Raw genomic sequence first — 15485 nt, forward strand, 5'->3', positions numbered from 1 at the left:
CAATTATAGTAGATGCCATTTTTTATTATACTCCCAATGTCCTCTCTATAAAGAATAAAACAGCCAAAAAATACTCTAGTAATTTAATATTAGGAAGAAATACTTCTCTATGTGTAAGCTTGCATATTTTCTTTTAATGCAACTAAAGTGTTCAGTTTAGCTTTTAGAAGACTAAGAACCCAATTAAATGGACTATTTCAATAATACCCAAGGCATTTTTTGTACATCTATTTCTTTACTTTTTTTTAACTCTGAATTTTAGGGCTTTATTTTATTTTATTTTTTTATTTTTAAGATGCTACATAGTCAAACAGAATTGGATTAGTCTTTTATGGCTTAAAATTACTTCACAAACTCTCAATTACTACTTGATAGATTATCTGAAGACACCCTCTAGCATTCCCTCCCCACCCCCACCTATTTGGTTCCCTCTCTCCTAATTACTCTGCTGCCTGACTCACTCACCCTGATCCAAAGCTAGGGCTATGCAGGAAAGTTCAGGACCAGACCAGAGGCATATGTGCTGGAAATCTGAGTGGTGGTTGAGGGACAGGCAGTGAAAGAACAATATGGAAGATCGGCTATTCTTCTCCATTAAAAAGGGTAACACAGAGTTTGCTGTCACACTAAAACCTCCCTCTCTGTCAAAGTTGTTTATTTACACAGAAAAATACTTCCTGGCCACTGTTCTCCAACATCTATCAAGGAAGCCATACCTACATATATATGTAGAGCCCAGAACCTCCAAAGAGGAGCCCAAAGCTCTCCAGCAGCAATGCCAGTTTCACCCACCTATATTAGGTAGCACAGGTGATTTTTAGGCCACAGCATTAATTCTAATCTCATGATAATAAGAAAACATGAGATAAAGTGCATTAAATAAGTTAAATATGCATTAAACATCTCTGAATAAGAGTTCAATCTCAATACATGAACCAACAGTAATTTAGCTTGGTCCCTTTAAGAGAACAAAGAATTGATTTTAATTTCCAAAGTGTTGGGTCAATCAGTCAACATGCACCTCCCACTCTTGAGAGCACATCTGATGCTGCCACAGCACAATTTGTTTCCACTTCTGACTGTTCTTCAGTCCCAAGGAACTGATGTCCAGGGCAGCACATGGAACACAATCCCGAGGAGTGAGTGAGAATTGTGGGGGGTTACTATGTGGCAGTAACAGCACTCCCCACTGTGCTGGCTCCTGGCGGCCCGCACCAACCCGCGGGGAACAGTGTCGGGTTTTAAGAGAGGATTTTCTGACATCATGTACCAAGGTTACACATGCTGAAAATGATACAACATGCCATTATTTAATCAAGGTTTCCCTTGTTATTAATAAAGACTATTCTTTGCCCCCAATCATTTAGTAAATATTCACTATTAACTTTCCAAAAGATAGTTTATTTGTGTGTGTCTGTGTGTGTGTCCGAGCACTCACATACACAGGGACAGGTAATTTAAAGGTAAGACCTGCGAGATAGCATCGTATATCAATTTCTTTTTATACAGGGTTATGATAATTTAAATCCCATTATATGGGGTTTTAATTTTTATGGAGGATCCAACAATCCAATTGACCATCCTTCGCACACTGCCTCTGCAATGAGATCTTCCTTCCCTAAGATTAAACCGACCGTCCAGAAGAACAAACCCTGCAGCGCGGTAGCCACGTGCTGAGGCCCTCCCCCCAGCCATGGCTAAGGCAGGAACAGCTGTTGCTCTGCTCTGTCTTCTTCATCCCAAGTCCATCTTCTTCCTTGAATTGTTTGTTCTCCTCCAGTAGCCTCTGAACTTCACCTTGCAGCCTCTTACCTTGTTTCATAACCTTAATTTCAGTGTCATCCAAAGAAGAACTCAAGAGATTTAGACACCATTGGTGTTTCTGTCTCCGACACAGTTGTGGATATACTTTTATTTATTTCTACATCATGTGGTTCATCATTTCTGCTAGCGATTCCAACACACATCTAAGTTTTGAATCCATAAGGTTTTCCAGTTTTGCCTCCTTTCATATCGCTTCAGTATCAGAAGTGTCGATTGGAGCAAACATAGACTGAACCATAAACATTGTGTTTACTTTTCTTACCGGGATAATGAAAGGGCTGTAACATCACAGATATGTTCATTGCTGGCCCTGCATCACTGATCCCACGGTTGGGCCTAACACAGTACCCACATTGCGTCCCGATCTTCACTTGAAAACGCACATTTGGGTCTGTTGGGTTGCCGAGCTTCAGGCTGGTGGTGACAATGTCAGTGAATGGACCTCAGAATTTGATCTGGTGCTGCAGCGTGAGGCTCAGGACTTGCTCTGCCTTTGCCCTGTTTCTCAGCAGCTGGGCACCTCTGGCAGGGACCTCTGAGCGGTCACCCGCGGGGGAGGCAATAATGCTGTGCCCCCTTTAAATTCAGAAAAGGGGGCAGGGAGCTGCCAGTAGTCACTGAGGGGTTGTCATGCACGGAGGCCTTCTCGCAGCGCCATCTTTCAGGCGGGGCGGCCTGCAGGGTCTCTGCTCCCGCTCCCCACACAAGAACGCTGGATATGGTGAGGCCGAAAAGGAACACCCATGGAGCCATAGGTAGGGGAGTCATACCACCACAGTCTCACTGGAGTCTGGGCCCACCGGACGCCAACCTGCCGTCTGCTTTTCTGCCAACCGACCGACAACGACTCTCCTCCACTCTCTCCTCTGTTCCTCTGTCTTCGGCCCTCCTCTTCCGCTCTCTTCGGCTCTGCTCGGCTCCTCGGCAATCCTCGGCAATCCTTCGTAGCCACAGCAGTTATACCAGCGGCCAATCGGCTAACCAGCCACAGCCGACGGCCAATCAGCCACAGCCGAAGGCCATCCACCACCCGAGCCAGTACCCCTCCACGTGAGGCCAAGAGCCTGTAAACTACTCTCTGGGGCTCTGTCCCCACATTGGGTGCAGGCAGGTATCTGCCTACAAGTTGCAGGGGTCAAGGGTGAGGGGTTTCTCTACTTTTCCATCAGTTCATTTTTAAAATATGCATCTTTGATATTATGTTGAATTTGGATAGACTGTCTCATCCTTTCACAAAAGAGCCAATCACTACTTTTAGTATGCATTTTATATTTTCTAAACAACTATTCACTTAGAGCTGTATCTTTATGTACTCTGTGACTTTTAAAAAAGCAATGCTACTGGACAGTGAGGAAGAACTTGGACTGTGCTATTAAGAGAACCAAGTTTTAAATATAAAAATAATTGGTATTGAACTTTGACAATTTCTTTTAACTTTTCTGAGTCTCCATCTCCTCATCTGCAAAATTAGAGTAACAATGAGACCTGCCTCATAGGTAACCAGAATTAAAGAACAAGATGAGGTCAATATATAAATATTAGTTACTTTTCCTAATTCTCAATCATGTTTTTGTGGCTTTCTTGAAAGTGCAGCAGTGTCTCAAGCAAGAGAACTTTCTCAGCACTGACATCATAGCCTGTGTGCCCTGGTTCCCAGTTTTCTCTAAACTGAAAAATACTTTCTTCTCTCTTTCTTATACCCTGGTATAAGGCTCAGTTGTGGTGAAACATCACGATCAGACTAACAAATCTAATTATTGTAAACCATCCATTATCCTTTTCTTTAAACAATAATTTCCCCTAAACCCTTGTTGTTCTTGCCATTGCTGGAAGGCAGGATAGGTGTGGTCAATTTATGAAAAGGAATCAAATTAATAAAAACTTGAAGACAATCAATTATGCCAGTTTTAGTAATCATACCTTTCCTACTGTGTTTTCAGACTCTTGTGTCCAAAGTATTGCATTCCTCAGTCTTTTAGATGGCAGCCCAAGAGGTCTAAATTTACATACTGTTCATGTTATTATCAGTCATTGACTTTTTTCACAGGAAACTGAAACCTACTTCCTTCTTCACTGTTTTTCTGTCTGTTTAATGGAAGACACCCAATTTTCAATCCTGGCTTTCTGGAAGGGATAAAAAGAGCATAGAATCATTAAAGAACTTGCTGAAATGACCTAAGTCAGAAGGAGGGTGAGAATAGCATCCAACTACTCACAGCTTTCTGATCTGACTGCCTGTTTTTCAGAGAAAGGTTTCTGTTTGGCTAACCTGAAGTAAAATGAGGCTTAAGGGAGTCACTGGTTGTGATTTCTCCTAAATGTTCTCATATGCATCTGGCATATTTGGAAACTTTTTAGAATTTCTTCCCTATGAGTGCTATTACTTAGTGAAGTGAAAATCTTTACAACTTGATTTCCTTGATGATTTATTTACCCCTGAGACACATGGTTGATGAGGCTGTATGTGGCAAAGACGGTGTTCCACTTAAAAAAAGAGAATTTATATAGTTGGGATACATAACTCTTTCTGAGTATTTAAATCTCCTGCTTCTATGTGGGAAAGCTCATAAAAGACATGTAGAAGTTGAATGAATTGGGCCCAACGGTGCTCTGTTGCTCTGTCATGCATAATAATGTAATATAATTTATCTTGGTTGTCCCTTACAACAGAAGCAATATATTTAAGAGACTCCTGGGTATACAGAAAGAAATGAGATTTATGTTTGTGTGCATTTGGAAATATTGAAAATTAAAAGCTAAATTGTAGAAAACAGAACTTGAGAATATCTTTTAAAGGTGAATGTCATCAATTATTTCAGATAAACTGTAAAAAAGGGCATACTCTTATTGTTTTAACAGTATATTACCGGGGCAAAACTATGTAAACTTAGAGGGCTACATCCACAAATTAAAAATACAGAAATTGCTTCTTTAGAATGTACTTTGGGCAAACCCCTTTCCGAGGGCACTCTTTAGAACATAGAGATGATTCTGATATATTTATGACCATCAAGGATTTCATACTATAGTAGGAGCCATGAGATAAGAAGGTAATAAATGTAACACAAGACATAAGGTGATCTGTGTTTTGTTCAAAATTTAAGTATGAAGGGGGTTAGAAAAGACAGGGTTTAAATTTGGTAGGGCCATTTTTATTTAAATTTTACTAGTTTTCTTAAGTTTGACTCAATTTTGATTCACAAATAGCCAGACTTAATTTTTGAGAGTCAGAGTAACAAGGAAATACAATCAATGTCATTAAGTCCTAAGTCCCAGGCATATTAGCAGCCATGATCATAATTATTATGCTCCTTGATTCTTGCAACAACCCTTTCAAGAAGTTATGACTAGCTGCATTTTACAGATGAGGAAACAGAGTCACAGTAATCAAGTACACAGTTTTTTTCGTGGTGGAGCATGGATTCTTACATTTGAAATCTTTTTCACTGTCTTGTCTCCTTACCATGAATTTCTATTTAGGAAAAACAGATTTTTTTTTTTTTCAAAGATTAAGTGACAGTTTCTGTGAAAAGAACCAACATTTAAGTAAAGAGGCTGTCACAGTTAATTATAAGGAAATAAAAATTTTATTGTGTTCATAAAAACATTTACGAACATGATAAGTCCAAAAGAAACAATAGAGAATATTTGGCACATACTCATATGTGGAAGACAAATTCTTAATCTTTTATTTTTTTTCATATGATATTCTTCATGGGGACAAGAATTGTAGTCTATTTTGTTCACTAGTGTAACTAAGTGCCTAGACTGACAAAAGATAGCATTTTCTTGAAAGAAATAGCAAAACAGCAGTTTGCAAATGCAGGTGAGTAGTACGTGGGCCATGACTTTGTTGTAACTTGTAAAATATACCAATGTTCTAAATATTTCTGAAAATTGTGTGTAATATTTATGTAAAGTAGAACTGAAACTTACATGCCTACTTAAAATGATTACATTTTGGGGACTGTAATTGGACACACTTGAATTAATGGAATTTAAGAGAAAAAAAAAACGAGCAAGCAAAATAATCTATACTCCAAAAATCAAATATTATAGATCCCAGATTAAACCTAACCTGGAGATTAAATGTGTCTGAGTATAGTCAAGAAAATGTGTGGGGTTGTTCAGCCAGAAATCTGTGTGCATAAGTATCTAATGAGATTCTTGGAAAGAGCTCCTCCTGAAAGAAGAGGGAACCGGATGTGACAAGCATAACACACTCCTAAAGCCTCAAGAGTGGAGAAGAATGCTAAGAAGTGCAATCAATATAATATCCGTGCAATCAATATAATATTCCTTCCATCACAGACTTCCCTGTGAGTCCTATTGAGAAGAACCACTCATAAATATGGGAAAATGTTAACTCAACACTCTGTTATATGCGAGAGTACATGTGGCATAAAATAACTTTATGCAAAAAGAAGAAAATCAGAAGTACCAGTTAATCACAAACATCGTCTTGAGAACATCAGTGAATTTTTAATAGTCCTGGTTAAGACCACAGCACCTACGTAAAATAGTACCTGCATCCAGCAGTTGAACAGCCTTAAGGGTGCAGTGAAACACAGCCTAGGTGGAAAAGTAAACTCAATGGCAGAAGTTGTGTAAAAAAAGTGAAAAGATGGTTGACCAGACATATGCTCATATGAGATAACCCTGACATTTCCAAAAGTATTTATGCTAGGAAGTACCAATAAAGGAGATATGACAAACTATGAAATGTGCCCTCATTTGTAAGTATTGGCTAATTAGGCATGGGGAAATTAGGAAACCAGAGTAAATAATAGAAAGGGAAAAAATCCATTTTATATATATTTTCTACTGTGAACAATCACATAACTTGAAATTAAGTGTTACGTATTAGTGTGTAGCTATTTTTCCTTTGCAGTAGGAATTTTAGGATGATGATGGCTCTTACATTTAAAAAAAATTTTTTTCAGAGAGCAATTTCAAAGGAGAGGCATAAAAGCATGTCCCTTGCTGCTCGCCTTTTTAGTGAACAGACTCCTTTGGAAACAGAGACAGAGTAAAAGTATTGGTTTTGTCCAGTCCCTAAGAAGAGATATTCTTCTACTGATCTGTGTATCTGGTGATGTGTATGTTTAAAACCTAATATTGTGAAAATGTCCAGAAAATTTCACACTCAACATCTCTGGTTATATTTTGTGCCTAATCTTCCCCTCAGCTTGATGAAACTTTAGACAGGCTTCTTCCTGATTACAGAGCCTTGACCTCCTTTTTTCTTCGAACATTTACTTTAGAAAGCATTTAGTTGTAAATCCTTTCACTGCCTCTTTAGATGTAAATCTTTTTAAAGGCTTCCTTTGTAAGTTTTACAACCTGCCAATGTCTTTCTCAAGGACCTAGGAGTCATCTCTTTGAAATGTAATCATCAGGGAAGACAGAACCCCTCAGTTTCTGTGGGAAGACAGGAGCCTAACTTTGTCAGAATGACTTGGCTCCAAGTTGTAAAACTACCTCCTATGATGAAAATAAGATAACGTTTATTTTTCCTCTAGTAAAGCCAGTTATCAAAAAGAATGCCCTATGAGCTTCCCAACCTCGCTCTTAAAAGATCTGCAGCATTATGTTTCAGGTAAAGTTTAGCTCAGGTTGAATTCTGGCCGCTTCACCCTATTGCAATAAGCTTGAATAATGTCTTCCTTACTTGTTTATCTTTCTCAACTTCATGTTAGCAATTTTTGTTTTGACATTTGCTGAAATATCAACTCTACCTCATTTCCATATATATTTAAATTAGTATTCTTAATAATTCAAAATAATTAGGATCAAATTCCACCTATGGGTTTTGAAAGTTTTTGTTCCATTTGTCCAATTTCCTAGTTCTCAGCCATTTACAGCACTTTTTTTTTTTTTTAAATCCTAGTAGGTAAGCATAAGAAAAGAGAATAAACACTGCAAATTTTACAAGATTTTCATTTCTTAGAAAAAGATGTTTATTATGTGGGGAGGTGTAAAGAAAATGGATAAAAGATGTTTTTAAAAATAATCTATAAACTTATTTGTGCATGCTATCTTTCTGTCCCAGCTGCCAAGTTAAATTAAGAACTGCCTAGTTTTGTAAATGCTCAAGGGAAGCACATTAAAAATGAATACAAATATCCAAAGATAAACTAAATGATGACTTAACCCAAATTATTCAAACATATTATTTCCCAAGGAGTCTGGAAATAATTGAGAAATTCCTTGACTTTAAGTCAGTATATCTAAAATCTGTTCCATGAAACACTAATCCTCCCAAATGCTGTAAGAAAGTATACTTCTCTTGTCAAATAATTGTGAAAAACAATGCATAATGTCATCGACATGAAGATTCAAATTGCACATTAGTTTATAAAATCTGAGCATTTTTCAGTAAACCATGAGAATATGTTTAACTCAATAACCCCCAAATTTGTTTTCCTAAGGAATTTTTCTAACTGGTTTATGATTCTGTTTTTCTGAGCTCATTTAATACAGATTGTGCACACACACACACACACACACACACACACACACACTATATTGGGTAAACCTACATTCAGTTTTTAGGCTTTTATTGTTGTTGATGATGTTTTTAAAATTATAACTATGTTGTATGACATTCTGGCCAAGTACAAACATATGATTGACATTCTTTCTCCACAAAGCCTGGATTTCATGCTGGGGAGCTCAAATATGCATGAGTACATCAAGATCCTTGTAGGAAGAACATTAAAAACCACTAAAATTCTTTGATCTTTAGTACTGCATGAATTTTCTTTTTAAAGTAAGATTCAGCACTTTTTGTTTGTTTTAAAGACTTCTATAAGATCCCCATTTCTCCTAAAGCAAAACCCAGTTACTATAAAATGGTGTCGTCACACAGCAGCCTAGCTGACTGTCCCCTCGTGCCTTTCCCAAAGGAAAGAAGAGTCTGTGAGACTGTGCCTTTCTGGGACTTTGTTTCATCCGCGTGCTTGCACCTCAGGTCTCTCTGCCTGGTCCCCAAAAGATGGTTTGCCAGCCAATGACGGGTAACATTTCTGTGTGAGAAACAACCCAAACCAGGCGGAACCCTGTGGGGACCACCAGGAGAATTCACAGGGTCAATAGAGGAGGGAGGGGACAGCCCCCGCCTTCCCCCAGCTAAGGAGAGCTTCTGCCTATGTGGCTAAACTCCTTCCCATAACCTGCTAGGGAAATGAGTCAATGAGACGATAACATCAGCTCTCCTTCTTTACCCTATAATTAAGTTTCCATACGAAAAACCTGTCCCTAAGGAGGAACATACCATTATTGTTAAGACATCATGGGACTTTCTGTTCCAGCCATTTGCAGGCAAGGGTGATTGGTTTGAACCGTTTTTCTTATATGATGTATGAGACTCACAGACAGTGGAAAAAACAATGTTACTTCCTTGTATGATCAATAAAAGCCACCAGTCGGCCCGATTCTGGGCTCCAGTCCTTCAAAGACTGTGAGACCCTTGGCCCTCTGTGATTTAACAGCATTAAGTCTCTTTCTTTCTTTCTTAAACTTAACCTAACACCGCCCCCTTCTTGTTCCCTCACTGCCTGTGTTGTGCTGGATGAGACAAAATGGTACTCAAAAACTTTTCATTCCCCACCCACCAGAACATTTTCAGTCACCCAATCTGTTTATGCTTCTTGAGAATCAACTCTAATTTTTTTTTTTTTTTTTTTAGTTTCCTTCTTTACTGTTGCAAACTTTTTCTTCCTTTACCTAAAATCTCCTTCCAGTTTCCCCTCCTGGAACATTCCAATCTGTTCTTTAAGGCCCAGTGCAAACATTATGATAGTGTCTATGGTGAAAAGATGCTAACCAACCACCCCATGCTCCTTGTAATGGAAAAGCCTCCTCCCCAGAGACTGGCAAGCTAAAAGCCACATTTTCTAAACCCCATTGCAGCCAGCAATGTGGCTAGAAGGGAGCTGGGATCTATCTATCAGATGGACTCCAAATTTGGATGTCAGAAGGGAGACAAAGATTTAACTTCCTTTTTCGATTTTCACTGGCAAATAAGATCTGGGTGGAATTCTTTTTCCTGGGATAATATTAGCAGCAGTTGCAATGTATACTTATTGGCTTCATGGCTGTCACAGGTATGGGTATTACATTTACTGGTGTGGATGATGCTCACTGCTATAATAGTCAATTCCTGCTTCTTGCCTGCAGCGTGCTGAACTGTTTGAGTTCCAGGAGCTACTGGTGAAACTTTCCAGTTAGGCAGATTCATGATCATGGAAGGAGATGCAGTTGTCCAGTGGCTCAGACCTGGAGTATGGCTTTGGGGGCCATTTCTAAAAGGCCCACTTGTTTCTTCACCTCTCCTAAAGATTTAGCACATGACTTAAGTATACAGTATCAAGACTCTTTCTATTTAAACTAGCCAGACTGTATTTTGTTCTCTATAACTGAATCCTGACCTTTAAAAATCTCATATCCTTTGTGAATTCTAATTTCCTGGGCATTTAACTGTTTTCTTATGGAAACTTGCATACATTAATACCACTTATTAAATTGCATTTTTATGCCCATTCCCTACAGTGAAATAAATCATATTGCCTTTTATGACTGCCACCTCTTCCTCTGTGTTCTCCAAAAGGCAAAAACTTCTCTTGTGTCCTGTCTTTCCTCTGAAAGTCCAGTCATCCTTTCAAATTCAATTGATTGTCTTGTGACTCAGTTCATTGATTGGCTTTATGAAATTATGTATTTAAATTATCTGTCTTTTTCTTGTTAGTGGGGGAGGGACCCTCTCTTGTCAGCTTCCACATTCTAAGTAGAATCATAGACTACTCTTGCTTTTATGATTAGAAAGTTATTTTCCAACATTGATCAGATAAATATTTCCAATATGTTCTTTATATTCATTTTGTAAATTGTTATAATCATATGTATAATTTACCTGGGATTAAATGTATGAGAGAAAAACATAAATGTTTATTAAAGGTTCCTCACTGATTTCAGATGCCAAATTTATCATGCACCACAAATGACATCCACTCTGGACTTTTTTTATGCTCCAGCAAACACCCATTTTTCACATATTACCATCTTGTTGTTCTTATTGTAATTTGATAATGTTTTTAATATGTGAGAGTATGTGTCCTTCCATCTTATTCTTCTTTTTAAAAAAGTTCCATGTGTTCCAATAAGTTCCAAGTGTTCTCTTTTATCTTTTTTTTTTTTACTATTTTCAGATGGAATTTTGAATTCACTGAATTTTAAACAATTATCTCATTGGAGTTATATAAAATTTATAGATTAATTTAAGAAAGTATTAATTTCTTTGACAATGAAGCCTACCTATCCAGGAACAAAGGAGTACTCAATTATTCAGGTTTTCTTTGGTTTTGAAATAAAATATTATATTTTCATTTATATAATTCTTGAACATTTTTTCTGATTTTTATTGCTTTGTAGTTGATATTTTGAAGGATTTTAAAAAGCATTCATGTTTAATTGGTAAATACATATATGATTAATTTCTGTTTGTTGATTTTAAACTACCACATTAATGAATACATGCATGCTAATATTTTACAAAAAATATTTTTACAATCAGAAATATGTAAATTTTATTCAAGGCCTTTATGAAATCTCTTAGTATAATATCCCCTTTGACTAATTGTTTATATTATTTTAATTTCAATTTTCATTTTCTCTATTTATTAACTGGATTCTTGAGTAGTGTATCTGTTTCATTGATCTTTTTGTAAAGAGCTTATAGATTTATTTTTCAATTGTATTACTTTATGTTTTCTAATAAATTAAATTCATCCTTTGCTTGTCTTATTCCTCTACTTTAAATCAGGTTTTTGCATTATTTTTAACATCTTATTATGATGTTTTGATTGCCTTTTCTTAACCTTTGCTATACAGTAGAATCACCCTCGGTATTTATAAAATAAACAACAATAATAAAAACTACAGATGCTAAGATCCATCCGCAGAGTTTCTAATTTAACCAGCTTCAGGTGGGATTCTTCATATGAATCTAATATGTACCTACAGCTGAGATAATTCAGCTTCAATATTTCATTTGAATAATCTAAATTTCTTAAAGTTATGAACATTATGTGAATTATTAATACGATGTTTTATAGATTTTCTTAGATATTGTTTTTCTATCATCAATTTACACATTCCATAATTTTTGTTTCTACCTATTAATATTTCTTTAATTTGTGAGTTTTATTTTCTTTTGTAGTTGTATAACTTTTTGTTATTATTTAAAATTAAACTATAGTGTTATAATATTATGATAAATTACGGCTTATATAGTTTTATTATTTATAAAATATGGAAGTCGTAATTTGATTGAATATACTTATTTTACTTATAAATAGTAGCTTAGATTTTGAAAAGAATAAAGATTATCTCCTTTGGTTATAAAATGTAATTAACTACCCTTAATAATAATGATGATAATGATATAAAATATAAGCATACATAGCCATATAAAATATACATTATTTTGCAAACTTGATATTGAAGAGAGAGAAACGATTAAAATTTCACAGTAAATTTCTGTTTTTAATAACCTTTTGAACGTCTGTTTATCCTTAGCTATTTTAGATGATGTGCATTTTGATGAATAAATGCTATACTGAATTTTACATTGTTTTCATTATTATACGATGTTCTATTTGGTTTAATATAATGATTTTTTTTATTTCTAGTTAAAGTTTCTGTTAGAACTGTAATACCCGTTGCTTTTACATGTTTATCTTTTGTATCTCTTTTCATGTTTTACTTTTAAACTACACCATTACATTTCTACGTGATTCTTTAAAAATCAATTAGCTTTGTTTTTAAACAAGATTTGAAAATTTTAACTTTAATTTCTAATGTTAATATGTAATTATTGTCACTTGTGGTAAATATGGCCTTTCTTTGGTTATCTTTAGAATTTCTGGTTTTTAAAACTATTTTTGTGCTCATTTTTAATGTGAAGTACATCTTCCCTATTATCTACTTTGGAACATAACATTTGGCACAACTAAATGTTATTAACCTTTTCATTGCATTAATTGATTTCAAGATTGTTCTCCAAAATGTGTCAAAAATCCGCAGAAAATAAATATAGTATTTATATTTTTAAGTAAATACAGTAAGGATGCTATATTTTATTAAAATAAATGATTAAAGTATAAAAATTTCCTATTGTTATTCATTCTTGAAAAACACAAAAATACAGAAAAATGTACATTTGCTTTCCAAAACTTCCTTTCTGGAACATTGAGCTCTTGGGGTAAAGTCAAATGCCACAGTCAGTAGCATGGAAATATCATTCAACTAGAGATGAACGTCGTAGCAAAAATGCTAATTTATATCACAATACTTAAACCTGTATTTCTCTAGTTTGAATCTGAAGGAAAATAAACTGTCGCTCTCCATGTGCACATCCTATGACCAGCCAATTATATAAGACAAAGAAATGAGCATATTATTACTCACCTCTTAAACACTTCCACTTCTCACTTTTTGTTCATGAAATACAGTATTGTAAATTCAGATTTTTCACTATTAATTTTTATTAATATATGCTTTTAGTGTTAAATATTTATGAAATTTTATTCTGCTTATTAATAATATCTATAATAACTTTCATACATAGGAGTGGATACCATAAACCCCAAACTTAGAAAATCAATATAGTAATTCCCTCTTATTTGCAGGGGAATATGTTCTAAGACCTGCACTGAATGCCTGAAACTGTACATAGTACCAAACATTACATATACTATGTTTTTTCTATACATACATACATACCAATGATAAATTTTAATTTATAAATTAGAAACTGTAAGAGATGAACAATAATGACAAAATAGAAGAATTATAATAATATATTGTAATAAAAGTTATGTGGATGTGGTCTCTCTTTCAAACTGTTTATTGTACTGTAGTCACCCTTCTGTTTGTGATGGTATGAGGTGATACAGTGCCTATGTGATGAGATGAAGTGAGCTAAATGACAGTATTGTGATGTAGCATTAGGCAACTATTGATATGGTATGGAATTTTTGATTTAATATTTTCTGAACGCAGTTGACCACAGGTCAGTGAACTTCAGAAAGCAAAATCACAGATAAGGGGGGACTACTGGATTAGCTCAAAACAGTTAGACTGACCATTCTAATCAATATAAAAATAAATAAACTTTCATACCACACAATGATTTCCTGAAATTAATATCAAGATTATGCCATCACCATATTTACAGAGTATTATATTAGAAGTCCCAAAGTAATGTATATGTCTAATTTCTTTAAAGTTTCTATAATTGTCAGCAGGAAGAGTGAAAAATAATTACTTTAAAATACATACATGTACACAAGCAAAGTCAAGTAGATAACAGAACTGCAACTACTTCTGGTTCAGTGATTTCGCTTCTCTAGATGACACAATAATAGCTATTTTCTGTTTCTTCAATATTTTAATGTAGTAAAAAGTAACAATTTTGGAGTCTAGTGCAGAATAATAGTATAGAATTGATTTCAATGAATTATATCAATCACCATTAAATGGTTTAAAAATTATCTTGCATGAGTCAACAACAATTAACAATATTCTGAATTAGACTAACTATATTTCACTTTAAGTGGACAAGAACACATTTCACATGTTTTAAGAGGCAGTGTGGGCGGGGATTATAGAATATGGCTTTGATATCAAACAATGGTGGATTAGAGTTTCAACTTTCTGCTTATTATCTATGTAACTCTGTAAAACTTACTTAATACCTGGTGTTTCTGTTTTCCCATAAAAGAGCTAACTATAGTGGCAAGGAGTAGCTGTGAAGATTTAAATAATAATGAACAAAAAGCATTTAGCACACTTCCTACTGTGGACTAGCACTCAATAAATGCACACTGGCAACAGGGTTGCTGTTGTGACTGATGTATATGTTTTAAAGAGTTGATAGTCAAAATATGTACAGACCAGTAAACTATCTGTACTATCTATAGATATGTATCAGAACAGTCACCTGACCAATCAAAATAATCCATTTTGCCCTACTACTGGTGCCGAATTCTAAATATCAGATGTATGAGATGTGAAATTTTAAAATTACATATTTAGAGGAAGCTTTATGCATATTTTATGTATATCACTTTATAGTTGTTTTCATCTGTTGTTTTTGTTTTTCTAAAATTTTTAAATTAATTTCAAGTGTACAGAGCAGCATAACAGCTAGACATTTAAACCCGTTATAAAGTGATAACCCATCCTCTAAGCTACTATCCCTCTGACATCTTATATAGCTGTGACAATACCATTAACAGTCTTCCCTATGACAAGTTATAGTTGACATTTAATTTAGTTATATTTGACATTTAGTTATAGTTGACATTTAATATTATTATACGTCAGCTTCAGTTGTATTGCACATTGGTCAGGCATCTACACAGTCTATGAAGTGATCCCCTTTAAAAGTCCAGTGCCCATCTGGCACCTTACATGATCTTTACAACATTGTTATTATATTCTCCATACAGTATTAACTATCAATTTGTATTTCTTAATACCTTCACATTTTTCATCCTGCCCCCAACCCCATTCCCATCTATCACCCTGATAGATCTAGCACAAATCTGGCACCATACCTACCCTGTTTCCCCGAAAATAAGACCTAGCCGGGCAAT

The 15485-nt window shown here is 35.2% G+C and overlaps 1 pseudogene; it reads right to left on the bottom strand.

Moving 5' to 3' along the window:
* Nucleotides 1-1006: 1006 nt before the first annotated feature.
* Nucleotides 1007-10066, bottom strand: LOC109445559 (vesicle-associated membrane protein-associated protein B/C; annotated as a pseudogene).
* Between the last annotated feature and the right edge of the window lie 5419 nt (nucleotides 10067-15485).

The sequence above is a fragment of the Rhinolophus sinicus genome, linkage group LG03 (genome assembly GCF_036562045.2).
Source record: "Rhinolophus sinicus isolate RSC01 linkage group LG03, ASM3656204v1, whole genome shotgun sequence".
In the NCBI taxonomy this organism is placed as follows: domain Eukaryota; kingdom Metazoa; phylum Chordata; class Mammalia; order Chiroptera; family Rhinolophidae; genus Rhinolophus; species Rhinolophus sinicus.